Raw genomic sequence first — 9,571 nt, forward strand, 5'->3', positions numbered from 1 at the left:
GATTTTGTGATAAGAATTTCTGATAAGGCCTGGCTCTATGGTGGTCTCGTTTCGAAGGCGGGAAAGTTTAAAAGTCCAGTTTCAGTGCCTAGAAATCTGCCATGGCCCATGAACATCGACAATCCAATGATACCACCCCCCAGCGTATGTCCGGTGCTTTTTTGTATGTGTAAAAAAATTTAAATTCGAAAACCTGCATGTTAGAGTGTCTAGCAAGTCAGTCATCACCCGTCTAAGATGAAAAAAAATTAGCAATCCACCTGTTAAGTCGAAAACCGTGTTGGAGTGTCTAGCAAGTCAAAATCGATTAACTTTCAAGTTAGCCACCTAGATAGGCAATCCCACTTCGTATACTTCCAGACAATGTGCAACAGTAAATCAGGTAGGCAATCCACCTTCTGTGAATTGTAGACCCAACTGCGAACGGCTATAAGTGAAAACACTATCACACAACGACTGAGACACGATTGAGCATAAAACACCTTTTTAGCGATACGATTGAGCCAAATTGTCGGTGTATCAAAGGAAATCGGAATACAAAAGAGAACCTACACGATTGAGCATAAAAAACTCTGCAACGTTGCCATTTTCCATTTTAAGCTATATTATAATATTATTCAAAAATATTTATTTAAATAATCATAATCAAAATATGACGTAACAAATATTCTTTCGTAGTCTATGAAATAGTCACATTTCATAAATCTGTTTGATAGGTCATAATAATAATAGTAGTTATGAAAATAATAAAATCAAAACATGGTATGAATTAAAAACTGCATCGTTTATAATTCAAGAATACTACAGAGCATGGGTGATCGAACACTGATATTATTTTTATAATAATTTTGGAATTGTATCTTAATTTATTATCTTATATTTTCTACGAATTTTAAATGTTTAAAACGTCGGAACTTTATTGCTCCGTAACTAATTTATTAATCGATAACATTGTCGATAAAGCTGGGCTCGGCTCACGGCTCGCATCTGATATCGAAATAATACGTGAAAATAATAAATTACAAAATTTCGGCCACAATATCGCATAAAATATTCTATGCTCAATTATTTTATTCTTAATCGTGCTTTACTGTACTCAACATACGAAATAATTTACGAAAAATACAAACTATATAATATACAAACAAATATAATATAATATAATATAACAATGGACATTTTAAGGAATGTGCAATTATAATTCCTAATGAAATTAATAACATATAGAATATAGATACACAATAATATATTAACCTAATCTGTAGTGTATATATAAATATATGTAATTAATATAAAAAAAAAACGTGAAAAAAATCGAAAAAAAAAATGCAAAAAATTTCGACATTGCGGCCATGCTATTCTAATGCACAGAGCAGTCGCCGACCGGAAGAGCGTACGACGGATTTGAACTCGGACCTACCTAGCAACCTGCGTTTGGGGAACCTACGCCTAACCTACTACACCACGAATTGTGTTGCTGTTTATGGTCAAAACTTCATTACTTAAGCTGTAACGCTGTGTATAAATGGAGTGACGTAAACCAATATATTCGATATACATCGATGTAATCGTATATAATTTGATGTATCTACACACTGTTTAAACTTTAATTGTAATTTATTCAATGATCTGACTGTTATTATTATGATTACATTATTATAATTTATAATGTATGTTTGAATAATACATTTATTTAAATCAAACCGCAAAATTGGGTTTACGTTAAGCAATATACCAACGTTATTAAGGACCAAACAATAATGCAATATTTATTGAATCAAAAACAAAATTGTGCACTTGTGCGTTGGAACGAAAACCGACCTACATTTCGTGAACGCGGATTTTAAAGTGTACAAACCGAATTTGCGTACAAACCGCACATCCACGGGTTTTAAAAGAAATTAACTTAACAAATAGAGCACAGACGGAGATTGAAAAGACGAAACGAATCGAGAAAAACAAAAAAAGCAATAATAACGACCGACGCTGGAGAAAAACATCGGAAAAAGCATTTGAAAACCAACCGACCGCCGCCGCCGCGGCGAAGGTACGTGATTGGGCGCGTCAAGGAATCGTCGGGAACGGGTCGGGTGGACTGTAGAAACGGAGTGGTGCTTCTTTTTTTACGCCACGGTTTCATCATAGCCGGCGCATTCCGTTCCATGGGTCGTCCTGAGTCAGCTGTTCTCGTAGTCAGCTGATCTTCATTTTATAGTATTAGATATGAAGATATGAACTAGATATTAATTATTAAAATTTTTGAGGTTAGGTTGTTGAATGTTGGCATTAACGCGACAGCAAACACGTCAGACTCACTTCTTAAAACGAACTAGTTTTCAATATTTTAAAGTTATTTGTCTGTTTCATTATTACGGTTTCAAAAATTGAGTACCTTAATGGTAAGTGTAATTTGTATTTTATTTTTTGTAAGGCACTAATTTCAGTGTAAAAGTTATGATTTACATGCTAACATGCTAATGTTAACAATATAGTATGTATTATTTTAGTACAGATTAATAAAAAAATTTTAAAAATAATTCGTCTTAATTTAACATTTACTTATCTTACTAAATAATGTGAATATAATACAGCTTACCCACTTAATACTTATCCTAATAAAATGTGCTTAATTTCTGTATTATTCTTTATATAAAAACCACTTCATTATACATACTAAAAATGTAGTCTATATTAAAATTAATAGTCTTATATTATAAATAACATACAACATTTTTTTGTAGTATAAATAATTTAATATTTTAGCAAGATTGTTTAATATGATAAATTAAAAATAAGAAGTTATAATTTTAATTTGTTTATTTTTAGAAAACCAATAAACCAGAACAACATTTTATTGGATTTTATATTGATGATTATGTATTGATAATTATTGATAATAGGAAAAAATTTAAGTTTTTGTCATTGACATCTTTACACAGCTTTTGTATTTAATTTAAAATTAAATATGTACCAATTTTAAATTTTATCGATTTTTTTTTTTTTGTTTATGACCATAATTTAGTAAATTATACCCTTAAAGTTTGGAGATTAATAATAATAATAATTTTAGTAATGTTTAATGCGGAATAAACTACATTTAAAATTTACATATTATTATTAACAATTTTAACAAATAGTATTAAAAATGTAATCCATAATGTAACGTTATAATATGGGTTTAAAATAATATTTGCAGTTACACAAAATACTTACTTATTACAAAATACTCATAAAGTTATGTATAGGGAAGTTTCACAGTTCTTCAACTGCAGTCTGCAATGCTTTCAAATATCATAATAAAATAAATGTAATTTAGTGGCGAATTTTTATACTGACTAAATTCCCATCCCTTCATATATCAAATCGATATTAAGTCTCAAGTACTCTAGTATATAAATTTAGTGATAATACAGAATAATAAGTGATGTCATCTTGCTTTCTGAATTCCGTGGTTGTAGATTGTACATAGGTACATGATTATATAGTACTATGTTTATCCTACTATCAACAATCCCGCTAAAACCCTTTCGGATACATGACTTTTGGTTATAATATTAGTTATTATAATATTAAAATATTAGTTTATATATTAATGTATTGTGTAAGGAATGTTTCAACCGATTTAATCTTATTACACTTTAGGTGGTACCTTTTCACAAATTCATAAAATAAGAAATGTAATAGTATTTACTATTTCTTATAACTAGATATTTATTGTGTATTCAGTATTTTTTTTATAATTATAGGTATGTGTATCAACTGTATAAAGAATTCATAAAAATCTGTAATAAACATATATTACATTATATTCTCTTAAATAAGCTATTTGGAATGGGCCAATTACATTTTTTTACATATTTCGTTTCTAATACAGAATCAAAAAAATTGTGTCTATTATATTTGGAATTTTTAATTGACCATTAATTCATTCTCCGATTCCTCCCAATTATAAAACAGATATTAATAAATTGATTACCGATCACAAAATTAGTATATCAAATCCAAAATAGATACAGGTATATAATTGAAGTAATGACTACTTAGTATCAATTCAGATTTTATTCGGAATATTAAGTCATTTTTTATTTAACTATTTACATACATTTAATGGGTAAGTAATTTTAGTACTTTATAAAAATAAGTACATAAATAACATTAATAACTCTTGTCTCCATAACAAACCTTGCATTAGAAGACAACAATTATATATCATTGTTATAATTTATGTATGTATTATGTGTGTACTCCTTAACATAAATATTAATTATTATATTTGTACATGTACAATTTCAATTAAATTATTTAATAATGATAAAGTTAGATATGGCTATTCAGTTATTTAGAGAATTATATTTGATTAATATAATTTTAAACTACCAAAATGTAATTTAACTACTAGGACAAGAATCATTCATCAGCTACACAATTTTATTAGATTTGTGTTTTATAAAAATTGATTGTGTTTATAAATAGCTTGTAAGATTATCTATGGATCCCAATCCACCAAGGCGTGCGAGAAGTAGAGCTCGTGGGAGACATCCTCCTGCTCTTGATCAAATAGGACAACCACGAGAACATCCGCCTAAAAAATCAGGACAACTACATGGAGCTGGCCAGGCAAAGGCACCATCATCGCGGTCACAAACTAGAAATATGCCAGGCCAATCTGGTCCACCAAGTGTAAGAAATACATTTTTGAATTCAAAAATATTTTAAAATAATTTGATAATAATTTGATAATATATTACTTAACAATTTACAAACATTTCATAGGTAGGTAATTTTAGTACTTTTTAAAATAAGTACATAGATAGCATTAATAACTCTTGTCTCCATAACAAACCTTGCATTAGAAGACAAAAATTATATATCATTGTTATATTTTATGTATGTATTATGTGTGTACTCCTTAACATAAATATTAATTGTTATATTTGTACATGTACAATTTCAATAAATTTCTTAATAATGATAAAGTTAGATATGGTTATCCAGTTATTTAGAGAACTATATTTGATTAATATAATTTTAAGCTACCTAAATGTAATTTAACTACTAGGACAAGAATCATTCATCATCTACACAATTTTATTAGATTTGTGTTTTATAAAAATTGATTGTGTTTATAAATAGCTTGTAAGATTATCTATGGATCCCAATCCACCAAGGAGTGCGAGAAGTAGAGCTCGTGGGAGACATCCTCCTGCTCTTGATCAAATAGGACAACCACGAGAACATCCGCCTAAAAAATCAGGACAACTACATGGAGCTGGCCAGGCAAAGGCACCATCATCGCGGTCACAAACTAGAAATATGCCAGGCCAATCTGGTCCACCAAGTGTAAGAAATAAATTTTTAAATACAAAATAATTTAAAAATAATTTGATAATAAGTAATATAATACTTAACAATTTATAAACATTTAATAGGTAGGTAATTTTAGTACTTTTTAAAATAAGTACATAGATAGCATTAATAACTCTTGTCTCCATAACAAACCTTGCATTAGAAGACAACAATTATATATCATTGTTATATTTTATGTATGTATTTTGTGTGTCCTGCGTAACATATATATTAATTGTAATATTTGTACATGTACACATTGGCGTGCGCAGACTTTATTCGCAGGTTATGCAATAAGGAAAAGAGGGCCCCCTCACAAATTCTAATCTTTCCTCAATTTATTCTAAAAAACAATGCTAAGCCGTTTAACTTTTTTTTAACACATATAGGATTCAATTTACGATCTAAGTTTTTGCAAATATACTACTTAGCTTTTTTGCTTCCCTCGGAAGCTGAAATCACACATAGTTTTACAGTAGAATATTAAACAACGCGCTGTAGAAATAAGTAGTTTGAAATTTGAATTATATTTATTTAAAGAAAATTTGATCAAGTATATACTATATTGAATGTTTTTGAATAATTTTAACATATTAATAATAGTGTTATTTCATGGAAAGTACTTAAAATCTAAATTCTAAAGTTCAAGTCTTCTTTTTATCGGCACACATGTTTTGAATTCTTCTATTACTTCTTCAATATTGATTTCTGATGCCATTTTTTGCTCGATAAATATTAAGATCAGTGAATCAAGACGTTCTTGTGGCATAGTGTTTCTAAGTTTAGACTTCAGAATGGACAATTTGGAAAAGGCCCTCTCACACGAGCAGCTTGTCACAGTATTGTTGCAAATTGTGTTAAAGCTAGAATTTGGTCTAGAATAAAAAATATTAAAATTAGAGGTTAATGAATTCAGATAAATCTGCAGTAAACTAGTAAAACATAGTTTTAACTTTTAAGCTCTAGTAAGATTGCTGTGCAGACTTACCAGCAGATTCCGATGGTAGTTCTGTGTCAATAGATGTATTTTCTAAATAAAAATCAAATAATTTTGTTATAACAAAGTAGATTCAATTAAAAAAAATGTTAGTTATTAAATTAATGTTTCATTAAATGTTTATTTGTTAGGAAAACAAAATATTTTACGTACCATTTATTTGTAAGATTTTTGTACAAAACCTGTCCATAGATCCTCGGATCTTATTTATTTCTTCATTTTTTTTTCTGTACTTTTTTCCTTTTTGTGGAACCACCAAGGTAATTATTGGTTTTCTGAGACATTTTACATTTTAACAATAGAACTTAATAATGTCAATAAGGAATAAATTAGTCAAAACACTCTAAGCAGTTAACGAATTATGTCAAAAAACATTGGCTCGTTGGAATACAGTTCAACTTTTCATGGTAAACGTTCTATTGTCTACCAGTAACGTTTGGCGGTAAAATCACAGATAACAAAACTTAAAGTTTATCTATCCAACCAGTACCATATTATAACAATGATGGTAATAATACTTATTAAATTATACCATGATTAGGTATACATATCGATGTCGACATGATACCGGAGTCAGTTATAATAATAATATGGTCTTTGATTACAAACTATAAAAACAATAATAATTATTCTATTGTTGCAACATAGATAACAATTTCTACGTGTTACGTTTTAGTGTATTAATAGTTTAGATTATCTTGCTGGTCGCGAGAAAAGTGAAAACTAAAATTTTTATTATTTTTTTTTATAATATAGAAGATATTATCAAAAATGCTTTGGTATATTAAATATGGGCCCCTCACATAAAGCGGCATACCCTGCATACCCTGTGCGCACGCCTATGCATGTACATTTTGTTTAAATTTAATGAAAACAAATTTCAATTAAATTATAAAAATATGATAAAGTTAGATATGGTTATTCAGTAATTTAGAGAATTATATTTGATTAATATAATTTTAAGCTAATTAAATGTAATTTAACTACTAGGACAAGAATCATTCATCATCTATACAATTGTATTAGATTTGTATTTTATAAAAATTGATTTTGTTTATAAATAGCTTGTAAGATTATGTATGGATCCCAATGCTATAAGGCGTACGAGACGTCGAGCTCGTGGGAGACATCCTCCTGCTCTTGATCAAATAGGACAACCACGAGAACATCCACCTAAAAAATCAGGACAACTACATGGAGGTGGCCAGGCAAAGGCACCATCATCGCGGTCACAAACTAGAAATATGCCAGGCCAATCTCGTCCACATAGTGTAAGAAATACATTTTTGAATTCAAAAATATTTTAAAATAATAATTTTTGTTATTTCATTAAGGTTGAACAAGTAACGAGTGGAACAGGAAACTTCAAAACAGGTACGGCTTACTGTATACATTATCTTTAATAACTTAGAAGTTTCAGGTGTATATTTTTGGTAACTTGAAGTTGAAGGGGAAGGGTAGATGTTGAGATATATAAAACCATTTCAAACTTTCGAGGAAATGTGTAAAGAAGGTGTTATTGTAGAAGTTGAACGACCTAAGGGATGGTCAAGCAATGTGCTAATTGTTGAAAAACCAAACAAGATTTTAAAGATTTGTTTATATCCCATATAATTCAATAAAGTAAATATAAAGGATTCTTTTTTAATACCAACACTAGATTAGTTATTATTTAGCTTAAATAAAAAAATATGGTTTATTTCCTTTGACCTTAAAGCGGGTATTTGGCAAATAAAATTAGAGGAAGAATCAAGTTATCTCTGTCACCAACGACAGATTAATAAAAACTAAAACTAAAAATAATATTCTGTTTAATTACCTATTTAATTATATTAATTATATATATTTTTATTTTATTATATTTATTATTTATAAAAATGATGCTCATTCAATTTGCCCCTAATTTAATAAATCTGTATTAAATATAATAAAACAAATTTATTAACTTACCTTTAAATAACAATGATATAATTTCTTGGCACACGTGTACTGCTGCAGTACGCGATAAAACCAAAGAATATTTAGGTGTTTTATAATAAATGTCAATTGATAGGAAAGTATTGAGCTACGATAACGATAGCAATCAATTTTCCAACAGTCGTCGTGACAAGTCGTGTCATGTCCCGGAATGTCCGAAATAAATACTACAATACGGCTAAAAAAACTTTTTTTATCTAAACAAATGGTGCGAAAAGTAGAATGTGAACAAAAAGTTTTGAGTGAATTATTGTTAGAACATCGGTGTACAACAATTTTTCATTGCGGTGCTGCTCCTTGTGAGCTGTTGTTGAATAGATAAGTGCGACTAAATTCCCAATATTAGAAACCAAATTTAAACCAAGAGTTCAAACTGGAGTGACTAACAAAATAGAGTTTTACAGAACAAAATACAAACGATAAAACTGCCAATGACAGAGTTGAATTTGCAATAGGCGAAGAAGTAATGGTAAAGGAAAATAAAATTTAGATACCTGGTGTTATTTCATCTAAAGATCGTATATATCCTAGGTCTTACATGGTAGAAGGTAGAAATGGAATACTTAGAAGAACATCAAAACATCTTAGAAGGGTAGGTGAAACATTTAAAATTAATAGAGCAGTAGATAACGATGATTTGATTATTAGTATAAATAATGAAAAAAGATTGAGATTATGGACAATTATAGTTTAAAGGAAGTAAGTGAAAGTCCTGAAGAGTTATAAGAGCAGGAATATGATGAAGAAATTCAATTAGTAAAAGTTCTGAAGAGTTAAAAGAAAAGAAAGATGTTAAAGAAAAGTCAAGTAGTGAAGTCAGTGATAGTCAAAGTAGTGGTTCAGAAGAGTTCAAAAATAAGGAGGCTAAAAGTGAAATAACCACAAGGGTTGGAAGGGTGGTAAAACAATCATATCAATTAAACTTATAACTTGAATTTGTATTAATTATTTTGTACTCTTGTTATTAGAAATTTTGATTTGAATTTAAAGGGATTAATTTTATAATCTTGTATTAGAGATAGAATTTTGTGTTTATATTAATGTGTAATTAAGCTTTATGGGAAGGATGGTATATGGTTCAACACTGTCAATACTAACCTAAAAAAATATATATTGCAGTAGTATTCGTTTTTTGTGCTATAAAATGTGAGAGGACACACATGGCTGTATTATTAATTAATAAAATACAACACTAGTAATGGACCTGTCTGTAATTTCCATAGATGATAAGTATATTGTGGAAGATGAAAG

Source organism: Acyrthosiphon pisum, chromosome A2 (assembly GCF_005508785.2).
Source record: "Acyrthosiphon pisum isolate AL4f chromosome A2, pea_aphid_22Mar2018_4r6ur, whole genome shotgun sequence".
Lineage (NCBI taxonomy): Eukaryota > Metazoa > Arthropoda > Insecta > Hemiptera > Aphididae > Acyrthosiphon > Acyrthosiphon pisum.